This window comes from Canis lupus, chromosome 6 (genome assembly GCF_003254725.2).
Source record: "Canis lupus dingo isolate Sandy chromosome 6, ASM325472v2, whole genome shotgun sequence".
NCBI classification, from domain to species: domain Eukaryota; kingdom Metazoa; phylum Chordata; class Mammalia; order Carnivora; family Canidae; genus Canis; species Canis lupus.
The window spans coordinates 45903274-45916341 of NC_064248.1; the positions used below are offsets into that span (position 1 = coordinate 45903274).

Sequence of the window (13068 nt, forward strand, 5' to 3'; positions counted from 1 at the left end):
ATTCAGAAACACGTAGATACAGGGACAAAGACTAGCTAATGCCTTTCTTTCAAATTTAATGGCACACTTAACAAAATCACATCCAGTAAAACAGGCTATGAAGTTTTGTTCCTCTGAACTGCATGATTATATCTCATTAATCCATGGATCTCCGTTGTGCTTTCTTAGTATTTGTGGCTTCAGTCTTTTCAATGTGTTGCTGGCACCATAGGCTCTGTCACCCTGGAAGCTTTCTTAAAATGATTGCAGCTTAATAGTCCTCACATTGGAGTTGTTTACTGCCAATAGTTGAAATTAACTGTAGTGCCTGTTAGCCCAAGAGAAACAACATTTTTAAATTAGAGCCTCAGCACTTTTCATTTCTCATGGAGCCCTTATATCAAATGTATTCACAAAGATGCGAGCAGAAGGCATTGAGCAGTTCAAATTGTAGTTAAGTTTTAATGGGATACTACTGCTGTCTCCTTTCTGTAAGTAAGATTTCAACAGTGCCAACAATGCCAACAAGGACAGCAGCATTAAAACTCACCCTTCTTTTTTTTTTTTTTTTTTTTTTTAAACTCACCCTTCTTGTATTAATATTCAGTCTGGTATGCAATGTCCATCCTCACAGGGCAGAAGAACTTTTCTTTCTTTTCTTTTCTTTTCTTTTCTTTTCTTTTCTTTTCTTTTCTTTTCTTTTTTTCTTTTCTTTTCTCTTTTCTTTTCTTTTCTTTTCTTTTCTTTCTTTTCTTTTTTAACTGAGAAAACAATGCTGGCAACTTTCAATAGTGTAGAGCAAGAAAAATAAGTAAAATTTGACAGGGAGAATTAGATCTAGCTCCTCATGTTTATTACAGAAAAACAAAAAACAAACAAACAAACAAAAAAACGATGTGGATTCAAGAGACCAGTTTTACCTTCCTAGAGAAAGACATGCCAAGTATCTCAAGCAGATCTTATACCATTAACTGAATCCTTTTCCTTTGCTAGAAAAGATACAACATATTTATCTACTTTATCTCCATGAGCTCTAATTCATCATTTCAGGGTAGGTACTTTTACTACCATTTTAGAGATGAGAAAACTAAGGTGCAGAGAAGTGAAATAAATTGTTCAAGGTTGGACAGCCCTTCGTGGCTCAGTGGTTTAGCGCCTGCCTTCAGCTTTGGGGCCTGATCCTGGAGGCCCAGGATCCAGTCTCATGTTGGGCTCCCTGCATGGCACCTGCTTCTCCCTCTGCCTGTGTCTCTGCCTCTCTGTGTCTCTCATGAATAAATAAACTAAATCTTTAAAAAAAATTGTTCAAGGTCAGATGACCAATTGATGGTGCAGCTGTGACTTGAACCCAAGTCCATTCCACTCTAAAGCCATAAAGTGTGTGTTCTCTTTTTATTGCCAAACTATCTTATATCATTTTTTTCTATCAAAATACACATGTTTTGACAATTCAATGAATTTGGCATATTTATAGAATTTGAAAGGCATCACCACATATTATCAAAATCAAATTTTACATTTCCATCATCCTAAAAAGAAATCTTGTGGCCAGTTACTGTCATTCTTCATTTCCACTCCTCTTCCTAGGTAGCCATGTACTTTCTATCTCTACATATTTGTCTTTCCTGGTCAGCCCATATAAATAAAAGCATGCAATATGTGTTCTTTCATGTCTGAGTTCCTTCACTGAGCATAGTGCCTTAAGAATTTTTGAAGGTTAACTTATTTTTATTATCTCTAATTAAACATCTCACAGAACAATATTCAAAAACTGAGTTCAAAAACATCAGAGTTACTATCGTTTATACATACAGCTTAATCTCCCTAGGGATTTATAATAATGTGTAGCATTAAAATTTAAAGATAGAAGTTACGTGATATTTTTTATAATTACATTTCAATAGCTTTATTTAATTGGCAATGTACTTGATTGAAATGTACTAGAGACCAATGAATGCTAGGAAAATGAGAATTAATAGGATAGAATGAGTAGAAATTAGATAAAATATTCCTTACGTAGTTCTTATAGCTAGAACATATGTAAAGTTTCCTTCTAATTATGAAATTCCATATTTCCTCAAAGATTCTTTTTTATTATCAAATTTAAAGTTACAAATTCTAAAAAGGTATCTTTTAACATGAATTTATTTGAAATGTATGGGAGTGGGACTAAGAAAATGTGTGTGGTATTGAAAATTGACATTTATAGTTATATAATAAGAAAAAGGGCACAAGTGCCAAAGCAATCTTGAAAAAGAACAGCAAAGTAGGAGGTATCGTACTCTCTGATTTCACACTATACTACAAATATACAGTAATCAAAACAGTATGGTACTGGCACGAAACAGACCCACAGATCAATGGAATGGACTAGAGCCCAGGAATAAATCCACACATACATGCTCATCTAATCTACAACAGAAGAGGCAAGAAAATAAGGTGGGCAAAAGTCTCTTCAGTTATTGCTGTTGTGAAAACTGAACAGCTACATGCAAAAAAATGAAACTGGACCACTTTCTTATACCACATGGAAAAATAAATGAATTAAAGACTTGCATATATGCCAGAAATCATTCAATTCTTAGAAAAAAAAAACATAAGCAATAAGCTTTTGACATTGGTCTTAGCAAAAAATTTTTGGGCTAGTCTCCTCAAGCAAAGGTGACAAAACCTAAAATAATGAAATTATATCAAACTAAAAAGCTTTTGCAAACCATCAACAAAATGAAAAGGCAACTTATTTAACAGAAGATACCTGCAAATCATATACACAACAAGGGGTGAGCATCCAAAATTATAAAGAATTTAATATCAAAAAATCCAAACAACTCAACTTCAATAAACATTTTTCCAAAGAGACAGGGAAATAGAAATCAAAACCACCATGAGATATCATCTCACACCTGTCAGAATGGTATTATCAAAATGATAAGAAATCACAAGTGTAGGCCCAGATGTGAATAAAAGGGACCCCTCATGCACTGTTGGTGAGAATGTAAATTGGTGCAAATGCTAGGAAAATATTATGGAGTTCCCTCAAAAAATTACAAATAGGGCTACCATTTGATCCAGCAATTCCACCTCTGGGTATTCAGCAAAGAATGAAAATATCTATTTGAGGATAAATATGCACCCCTATGTCCACTGCAGTATTATTTACAATAGCCAAGATGTGGAAGCAAGCTCAGTGTGTACTGAAAGATGACTGGATAAAGAAAACAAACAAATAAAACAAAACATAAACAGATCCATTGATACAGGAAACTCTTGGTTACCAGATTGGGGAGTGGTTGAGGTGGGCAACATAGATGAAAAGGATTAAGAGGTACAAATTTCCAGTTATAAAATAAATAAGTCATGATGTTATAATGTAGAGCACAAGAATTGTAGCTAATAATATTATCATAACTTTGTATGGGGACAGATGATAACTAGACTTTTATGGGGATCATTTTGTAATAAAAAATTTTGGCGTGCCTGGGTGTCTCAGCGATTTAGCACTTGCCTTTGACTCCTGGAGTCCCAGGATCGAGTCCCATATCGGGCTCTCCGAATGAAGCCTGCTTCTCCCTCTGCCTGTGTCTCTGCCTCTCTCTCTCTCTGTGTCTCTCATGATAAATAAATAAAATCTTTAAAAAATATATTGAATCACTATGATATACACCTGAATTAAATATATTCTATATCAATTATTCTGCAACTTAAAAAAGGCACAATTGTTTTAGACCAAAAAATACTGGTTAATTGTTCTTCATTAAGAATTATGAGTAAAATATATGATTGCTTCTAATTCTTAATTCAGCAACACTTTAATTATGTGGATGTTGTAGTTCTGGTAACTACAGCCCAAAAATCATCATTGTTCAATACCAAAAGATAAACACAAGCAAACAAATAATTACTGACAAATAAGTATCAATATATCCCAAGAGAAAACAAACTATAAAAGACAATATAAAAAGACATAGTCATTTTCAGAAATCAAGAAAAAGATCTTCACTAAAAACAAAGCAAACAAACAAAATGAGGAGAATGAATCTTGAAGCAAAAGCAGGTCGCTAAGAGCTCGATGCCTTCATGGTAAAGAAATAAGAAAAGCAAATATGTGATGAAATTCACTGCAAAAAATTGGGACAGGACTCCTTACCAATGATATGAGGCTGAACAAAGCTGTGCCTACTGCCTAGGATTATGGGGTCTATAATGTTCCAATTTAGGGGAGACACAGACACAGCCTGAAAACCAATATTGGTCAGGTGCCCTGGATTTGGGGTGCATCCTGTGGTGTTGCATAGATTCAACTGTAAAATCATCTTGCTTATTCTGTAGGAAGGTATGAGTGTCATATGAGATTAAATATTTTTTTACTTGGCACAGAGGAGGTTTTCAATTCAATTTCTGATTATCGTCAGGAGCTCAGCTGAGCTGGAACAGTTGAGCTGTCAGGTATCAAAGTAGTCAGTTAAAGCAACAAGCCAAGAAGGAGAGGGTCACCTCAACTCACTTCCTGCAATGATATAAGCAATATCCTAAAACCAAAGGAAGAACAGACTCATCCTGTGCCATTTTCCCCCATGGAACTTTGCATGAGTCAAGGGTCAGGTGAGGCAGCACAGAAGTGGAGGTATGGGAGTTCCCATTTCACAATGATTACCGCAAGTAAATTAACACATCCACAACCTCACATAGTTACTGTGCATAGTTAAGGTCGACTCTCTTAGCAAATCTCAAGTACAAAGTGGAGTATTATTAGCTATAGTCACTATGCTGTACATATTGAGGTTTTGACTAGAGTGTGTCTAAAGCCGAATTCTAGTAGTTATAATTCCGACTTCACCAGAAGTTCTGTTTTCGTTATATATTTAATCATCTCAAAAACATCTGAGGAGAAAAATAGATGGTTTACTTTTTATTTTTTGTAGCAAAACTGAAACGGTACAGCTGAGACTCAAATCTAGAGCTATCTTCCTCTATATACATGTTTTTAACAAATATAAAATAGCTTCCTCCTAAGTAGAAACAGTCTCAGCTTTTTGTATAACTGCCAAGTTTTTTTTCCACCTTTTTAGAGGATACTGTATTTGCAACTACAAGCTGGATAGAAAGTGGGAGAAGAACATGCAGAGTTATGTGATAACAGCACTGGATGTCAGAGCAAAGTCGTTCCCTGGAGAGATTCATGATGGGCACAAAACCCAGCAAAACGAGGGAGCTCATCCATTCATTTATGCATTCTTGACTATTTATTAGGTGCAAACTAAGCATCATCTTGAGTGTCAGGAAAGTGTGAAGAGTGACTAAGCCATCACTTATCCCAGATGCGCCTCCAAATATTTAAAGCTCTACATGTCTAATTACTTTCTTCTAGTCTTCAGGGCTGCAGTACTATTTTTCTATACAATAAACCTGTAAAGAGAAAATATTATATTTTCTTTTCAAAATTAGGAAGAAGAGACTATTATGAGAAGTGTCAAAACTAGGTAAGTAAATACTTTGCTTGCGTTTAGTATAAATAAGGAGGATTGAAAGAGAATATGACTTGCTACAGAACACTGAATGTTGCAATTCTCTTAAGCAAGGTTTTTCCTGCTGCCTTAAAGCAACTGAAAAGATTCAGGATTCTATTTACGTAAGCTGTTTCATAAGGGAGAAGCATATATACTGTTTTTTTTAGAATGATGTATGCCTTCACCGTTGTGTATTTGTAGAAAAAACGTTCACAGTCCACGCAGTGTATTTTAATGTTTTTCTACCCAGAAGAAAGGTTAAAGACAAGTGAAACTCAATGAGCCCCTAACAGAGAATACTCCCAAACAGGCCTTGAAAAATGTATGCAGATTTCAACAGTTCACTTGGAATTTAAGAAGCCTGATACCTAGTTGAAAACTCTGTGTGTGATTTTTCAGGCCTGACCAGAGACTAGTACAGAGACTGTCCTAGCCGGCTTCCTGGGGGAAAGCTGTGCATCCTCACTCCAGACCTGGTGCAGAGCCAGCACATTAGAGTCTCTTAGAAAGTCACCATCAAGGACACAGGCCCTTCGATGAATTTGCATATCCACATATTTGCACTCTTTGCCTGTGCACTTTCGTTCCTATATCTCATTATCTGGGACCTTAGGAGGTAGGGGGAAGAGAGGAAATACTGAAGACCTTTCTCCTCTCTGATCTAGTACTCGGTACTTTCACTCTCTAAGCCTCTCCTACCTCCTTATCCCCAGGCCCCAGGGTCCATAAAACTGCAGGAGTCTTTTGTTCAGAATTCCCTGGGCATCTGCTGATCCACCGGACCCTCACCTGTGTACTAGTTCATGTTCACGGGGATGGGAGAGATGGAACAGGGCAAGTAGGCACCACCTCTGGTTTTAGCTTTTGTTTGTGCAATCACAGTAAGTTATTAAAGGTTTCATTGTTACTTTCATTTCGGATTTGCTGCTTTGACCAGCTACTTGAACACTTGAGAATTCAGGTCTTCCCAGCTCAGCTTAGCTCCTCACAAATTTATGTTTTTCAGAGGTTTTTAAAAGTATTTATTTCGTTTTTTTTTAAAGATTTTATTTATGTATTCATGAAAGACACACAGAAAGAGAGAGGTAGAGACACAGGCAGAGGGAGAAGCAGGCTCCCTGCAGGGAGCCCAATGAGGGACTCCATCCCAGATCCTGGGATCACGACCTGGGCCAAAGGCGTCCCTAAAAACTCTTTCTAAAACTCACTGGTGTAAGAATTCTGTTTTCATTGACCAGATATTTATAGAGCACACCCTATGGCCTGCACTCTGCTAAAGTGATCGACCCCAAAACAGAAGAAGCCAATGTCCCTATTTGGGAATCAGAAAAGCCAGTTTCCCTACTTGGAAAAGTGGAGAAAAGACCTCACAAACGAAGAGATGCTTAAAAACTCTGGAGACAGGATCCCTGGGTGGTGCAGCGGTTTGGCGCCTGCCTTTGGCCCAGGGAGCGATCCTGGAGACACGGGATCGAATCCCACGTCCGGATCCCGGTGCATGGAGCCTGCTTCTCCCTCTGCGTATGTCTCTGCCCCTCTCTCTTTCTCTCTGTGACTATAATAAATAAATAAATAAAAGAAAAAAAATTAAAAAAAAAAACCCTGGAGACAATTTTTCCAAAAAAATGTAACAAAGTAAAGTCAGATGAACAGAGAGGGAATACAGTGTTGTTTCGTGATTCAGACCTGGCTACTTCTGCACACAGCATGTTCTGCACGTATGTGAGACAGGCGCTGTCACATGTGGGTAGTAAATAAGTCAGATGCAGTCTTCTGCCCAACGCAGATTTCACCGTCTCCATGGAATGCCTGACTTGTGACTTGAAATATAAAGATCCTCTTTCCACGAATACAAATGTTCTTCACTGCGATTATTTCAGGGAGGTTGTTCTAACTACAATGTGTGTAATTGGTCTTCATTGTATTTAATGTGTCAACATGCTTGATCAAATTAATGCTAGTTGAGCTAAGATAAAGGACCAAAATTACATTCTAGTGAGGAGAAGAGGGCATCTGGATGTAAAGCTAGGTGACTGCAGAAAGCTAGCTTGGATGGAGAGGGGAAAGGAGCCAGCACTTGGCCATTGACATCCGGAGAAAAGTCAGGAAGCAAGCAAGGAAGGATAAGAGGCACACATGGGGAGGAGAGAGAAACCAAAGGTTATTCATTACCGTACAATTTTAATAGTCTCCACACTGTGTGCAGCAAACAACATAGATGCAAAATGCCAGTTGCTACGGGGCTGAAACCTAAAAGCGTCACGGCATGCTTACAGGAGTTCGGTTATTCGGTGTCAAGTTTGCTCTAGTGGTTCCTTACATTCATATGCTGCACATGAACATATAAATATTACATAGACATATATATATATATAGTATCTACACACACCTTTACACATAAATATTTAATTATGAAAAGCCATGAGAACCACCCCAAAATAGCAGTGTCATACTAGGGCCTTGTTTTCCTTACTTATAAGGCAAACTCTAATTGATGAGTCACAACCTGCTAGGATTCTCAGACTAATACAATCCAAGAGAGTTTTCTGGAGTTCTGTGTTTGGGTGCTTACATTGCCAACTTCACAACCCCTGTTACGGCTGGTATATCCCAGCTCTTCCAGACACCCTGTCAAAATAATGAGATGGTGAAAATGCAAAGTGTGCATCTCAACGTTCAAGACCCATGTCTGGCACTTGGACTTTGAATGTGTCACAGAGAGTCTACGTTCAAGGAATGATTTGGGGTTGACAGAAGCCTTTCACCTGCTTACCCATCACAACTTCCAAAGTACAGGTCTACTCTAATGATACACTTAAAGCTTCTAGGTCAAAGAATACAATTTATCTGAATGTGGACTGGGAGTAAATTATCACAATTCACTGAAGGGACAATGTAATTGAAATAACAGTAAGACACAGAGGAGAATGTTCAGCCATTAATGCAAATTTTTGGAGGTATTACAAATCATAATACCAGACACCAGGTTTTTACTATCTCAGATTCTTACTCTCAAGAAACACATTTCCATATAATCCAAAAATATTTAGATCAATACAGAGCTATTTTTATGCTGGAGAGTACATAACATTTCTTCTTTTACTAAATGGCTAAATATTTCTTGTTTCTTTACTTACTTGTTTCTTAAACAACTTTAACAAAGTCCTCTGTAGTCCACACTGCTGCCTTCTTGAGAAGAATTAAAAATGTCTCTCATGTTGTTCTAGGTGTTTCCTGCACTTGTTCTGAATTATTCCTACTTCTCTTATGATTTTCTTCCAACAAATTACTTCATTCTCTCACATCTTTAGAGCCTATAGAAATACTTACATATAAACATGAGATCTTCCGTAAGTCTTTTATAATTGATTTAGGTCTTCCCAAACTTCTTGAGTATAAAATCTATCTACTCTTGGGGCACCTGGGTGGCTCAGTTGGTTAAGCGTCTGACTGTTGATTTCAGCTGAGGTCATGATCTCAGGGTCTTGAGACAGAGCCCCATTTTGGACTCCATGATCAGCGGGGAGTCTGCTCCTGCTTTTCCTCTCCCTCTCTCTACCCCTCCACTCCTCTCAAGTAAGTTTTAAAATTCTTTTTTTTAAGTTTTAAAATTCTTAAAAAATATATATACACACACACACACACACACACACACATATACTGTTTCTTAGTCTACATCTACTCACTATACTTTCAAAACTGTCCCTTAAAAAACTATATTCCTGGCACTTTTATTGCTTCCTTGATAGTTACCTTGTCATACCTAACATTTTAAAGGATTTCTTAAATTTTTTTGGCTTTTTCTTGACATAGAATGACATTGCAGGCACATCTCAGTCTTTCAAAAATAATATTTATTTTGCCTTTCCACCTCTTCACTAGATTATGTGGAATCTCCAGTCTCTTAGGTTGAATCACTTTATTATTCATAAGGGACTGAGTCACTGTTACCACTCCAACTTTGACCATGGGAATAAGCCAGTTTATCTGTGCATATTTTTAGAAAAAAATATCCAATCCTGGATCATTTGTATTCTTTCCAAGTCTTTCCAGGTGATCTTATCATTCATTTGCTCCAAGCATTGGAATATGCTTCTGCTCCCTATCTCTTCCATGCTCTGGTATACTGGCTCACCAGCTCCATTTCAAGCCATACCATTTAGGTTACCAACCTTGATATCCTCACTTAACTCTTATATTGATTATTTTCTCAAGTTTTGTCTCACTCCCAGATCCAGACAAGCCACTCTTCTTCTATAGACTTGGTTTCAAAAACCAAGAATGTTAGATATTTTTGAACACTGAACTTCAGAACAATGATATTTACCACCCTAAATGAAGACCACAAGATCTGTCTGCTTACTTTACAATCGACTAATATGAGGCCTTAAGGAAGTTCTGCGATATTTCTAATAAGTCAGTTGCTAACCTTACTGTGGTTTGCTGCACAAATTGTTTTTCTTGTTGCTTCCAAGATTTTTTCTTTGTGTCTTGCAACAGTTTGTACTGTCTCGTTGAGGATCAGTTATGGTATCCTCTATGATGTTTGCTGATTTTCTTAGTGTTTTTATTTTTCAAATTCAGAAAGTTTTAAGTCATTATTTCTTCAACTATTTTTCTGTACTTCTCTTTCTCTCTTCTCTTCTAGTTTACCCATTATGGGTGTGGTGCCATGCTTCCCGGTGTCCCACTGTACTCTGAGGAACTATCCATCTTCATTTTTTCTCTGTTCTTCAGACTATATAACTGCTTCTGGGCTATTCTCAAGTTTACTCATTACTTCTTCTTCCAGATGAAATCTGCTGTTGAGCTCCTACAGTGATTTTTTTTTTTTTTTTTTTTACTTTAGGTATTGAACTTTTCAATTTTAGAATTTTCATTTGGTTCTTTTTAACAATTTTCGTCCCTTCTTGATTTCATTGATTTCTTGAGTCACTGCCATCAAACTTTCCTCTAAATCTTAAACATGGTTTTCTTTGAATATATTTAGAGAACTTTGTACTACACTAGTACTCTATTACTTGTACTTTGAACATATTTATAATAGGTGCTTAGGTTTCCTGCTAAGTCTAACATCTTGGCTTCCTCTGAATAGTTTTTTAAAGGCAAACATATTTAGCTTAAAAGTGATTGCAGAGATGACTAAATGAACATACAATTATCTATGTTAAGGACTGAGATACAGGAGTAGAGTGTTTGTGGCGAAATCTTTTTTAAACCATTTTAGGGATTTTTTTTTCTCGGCACATTTTTCTGTATTCAGTTTCCTTTTGTGTACCATTAAAAGAATCAGAAGAAAGAAAATCTTTAATCTCCTTCACAAAACTATTCCTATGACTCTTTTACTCTTTTGCCATTCTATGCTGTGAATAGTGCTATAATCAAATATTATACACATTTGTATAAGTCCATAGTTTCTAGACACTTTCATTTAGATCAGGATGACATATAATTGAAAATAAGAAACAAAGTGGAAAAAACACAAAATTGTAATGTGTAGATATATTAAGCCTTTAAATATATTAAAAATAATTAAATATAAGTAATGTTTTTTTTCTGAAACTTACCTTATCTGACACCTTCTCCATAACAATTCAGGAAGTCAGCTCTTCAAATATGCTTCCTTACACACTGATGAGCACCATTACATTCCACCCTCTGGTCCACTGCATATCTTCAAATAAAAAAGTTACAGTCTATTCTCAGAATCATTTTTCCCCAAGGCCCAATGTTTTGTTTGTGCCTCAGTTCATCTATTTTTTATTGTAAGTACTCTGCTATGGATTTCTTCATCAATTAACTTCTGACAAGTTAGTCACATAATTTTTTCTCAAACTCTGAATCCAATTAGTGACTATCTCACTTTCAAATTAAAACTCCCTATCACAAAGGTCTTATTATATTTTCATATTTAAGTTTCCTTAACCTCAATTTCTAGATCAGTGGTATAATTGAATAATACTTGAATTTAAGATTATTAAAGCATCCCTTAAAATATATATAAAGAATGCAAATTTAGCTATAGGAATAGACAGGATGGGAGAAATTTCTAAACAATGTGGATTTATTTACTGGCTTAATACATTTGATTATTTTAAATTTAAAAAGAAATTTTGACTCTCCTATTAAGTGCTTATTAAATACTTTGTGTATTTCTTTTCAAGAACTGTTTTCTTTAATATACATGTGTATATATGTGTGTTTATGCTTATATGCATAAATTTATATTTATGTAATTGAGAATAAGATGACATACATAGTTTTATATCTTTGCATTTTCATCTGATTATGCCTTCAATATTTTACTTATCATTAAATACTAACCAATATTTGACTTCTACTTACTATGTAACTATTCATTTATGCCGCACATTAGTCAAACATTTCCACATTGTTCACTATTACTTTTATGTTTCCCTTAGAATTTTCATTCACATAAATATCACTCTGATGAACAGCCTCTGAAACAAACCTTAGCTTGCATCTCGGATTATTTCTAGCATTACTTGAGGGGGAAAAGTCTTGAATGGGTAGTTAAGGGCTAAATAAAGATTTCTAATACATAATTCAAATTTGGCCAGGTAATTTTTTATACTCCTGAAAAGTATTATGCAGGGACTCATCCTCTCCTAATTTCCCATGATGTTGGCTTTTGCATAATAAAAAAATAAAAACAACAAAACAGCACTACATACTTTACACTTGGATTAATTCTTGTTTTCTCAAATCAACTCTGTATTCTCCACAGAAAGCATGAGCTCAAGAGGTGAAGAGTAAGAAATTAAAGCTCAGATTATTAGTATTGCTTTCCAAAACGGCATTTAAAATTTTCTATTTATGTTTATATTAGGAAACATCCTTTTTAAATGTCAGTGAGCATGCTTTCCAAATGCGTTTACTTAAGCAACCTTATTAATTTTTCTCATCTCATTTTAATAAAACATATCTAATCAAGATGTTTTATATATAATCTAAATATTGTATATAAATCAAAATATATTAATCAGGTGCATGCAATCAGAACACTAGAAATTTTAAAGCTACATAACTATTGATTTATTGAGATATGTCAGCCACCAAAAGCAGCAAGTAATGAGATGAGTACAAATAATTTATGCTGAGTAAATTCTAATCATATTTCTTAAAAATTATTGTGTGGGTAAATGAACATCCACTACTATGATGAACTAATCTTTTTAACTAGAACAGCCTCAGATGTATATAAAATATTGAGGCTTTATTTAAAATAATATTTATAGTACTTAGGTAAGAAAACATATTTTAAATATTTTGATATCATTGCCAAAAGGGGAAAAAGAAACGAACTCATCAGGTGAGATTATTTTCATTATCATTCTATTTTGCTGTTATAATGGTAAGAGACATACTAAGTTTAGCATATACCATAAAAGAATACATCCTTTTGACTATATAAAGATCTTTTTTAGATCTTATCTTTTTTTCTTGGGTAGTAATGGGGCATCACTTTGAGGGAGCAATTTTTTTTAAGATCTTATTTATTTATTTGAGAGAGAGATAGGTATTCTGAGCAGGGAGGGAGGGCAGAGGGAGAACCAGATGC

The 13068-nt window shown here is 35.4% G+C and overlaps 1 long non-coding RNA gene across 42 annotated transcripts in view; it reads right to left on the minus strand.

The window, feature by feature from the left end:
- LOC112640759 (uncharacterized) overlaps positions 1-13068 on the minus strand; it is a 62374-nt gene that overhangs the window by 14011 nt on the left and 35295 nt on the right. For 32 of the 42 annotated variants that reach the window (XR_004816856.2, XR_007411387.1, XR_007411385.1 and 29 more), the window contains one exon: positions 11054-11160. This is a non-coding gene — a long non-coding RNA (uncharacterized LOC112640759). Of the gene's footprint in view, positions 1-4928; positions 5386-8623; positions 8812-11053; positions 11161-13068 lie in introns of those variants that run through there. The other 10 variants (XR_007411380.1, XR_003124196.2, XR_007411366.1 and 7 more) reach the window with 7 other exon arrangements.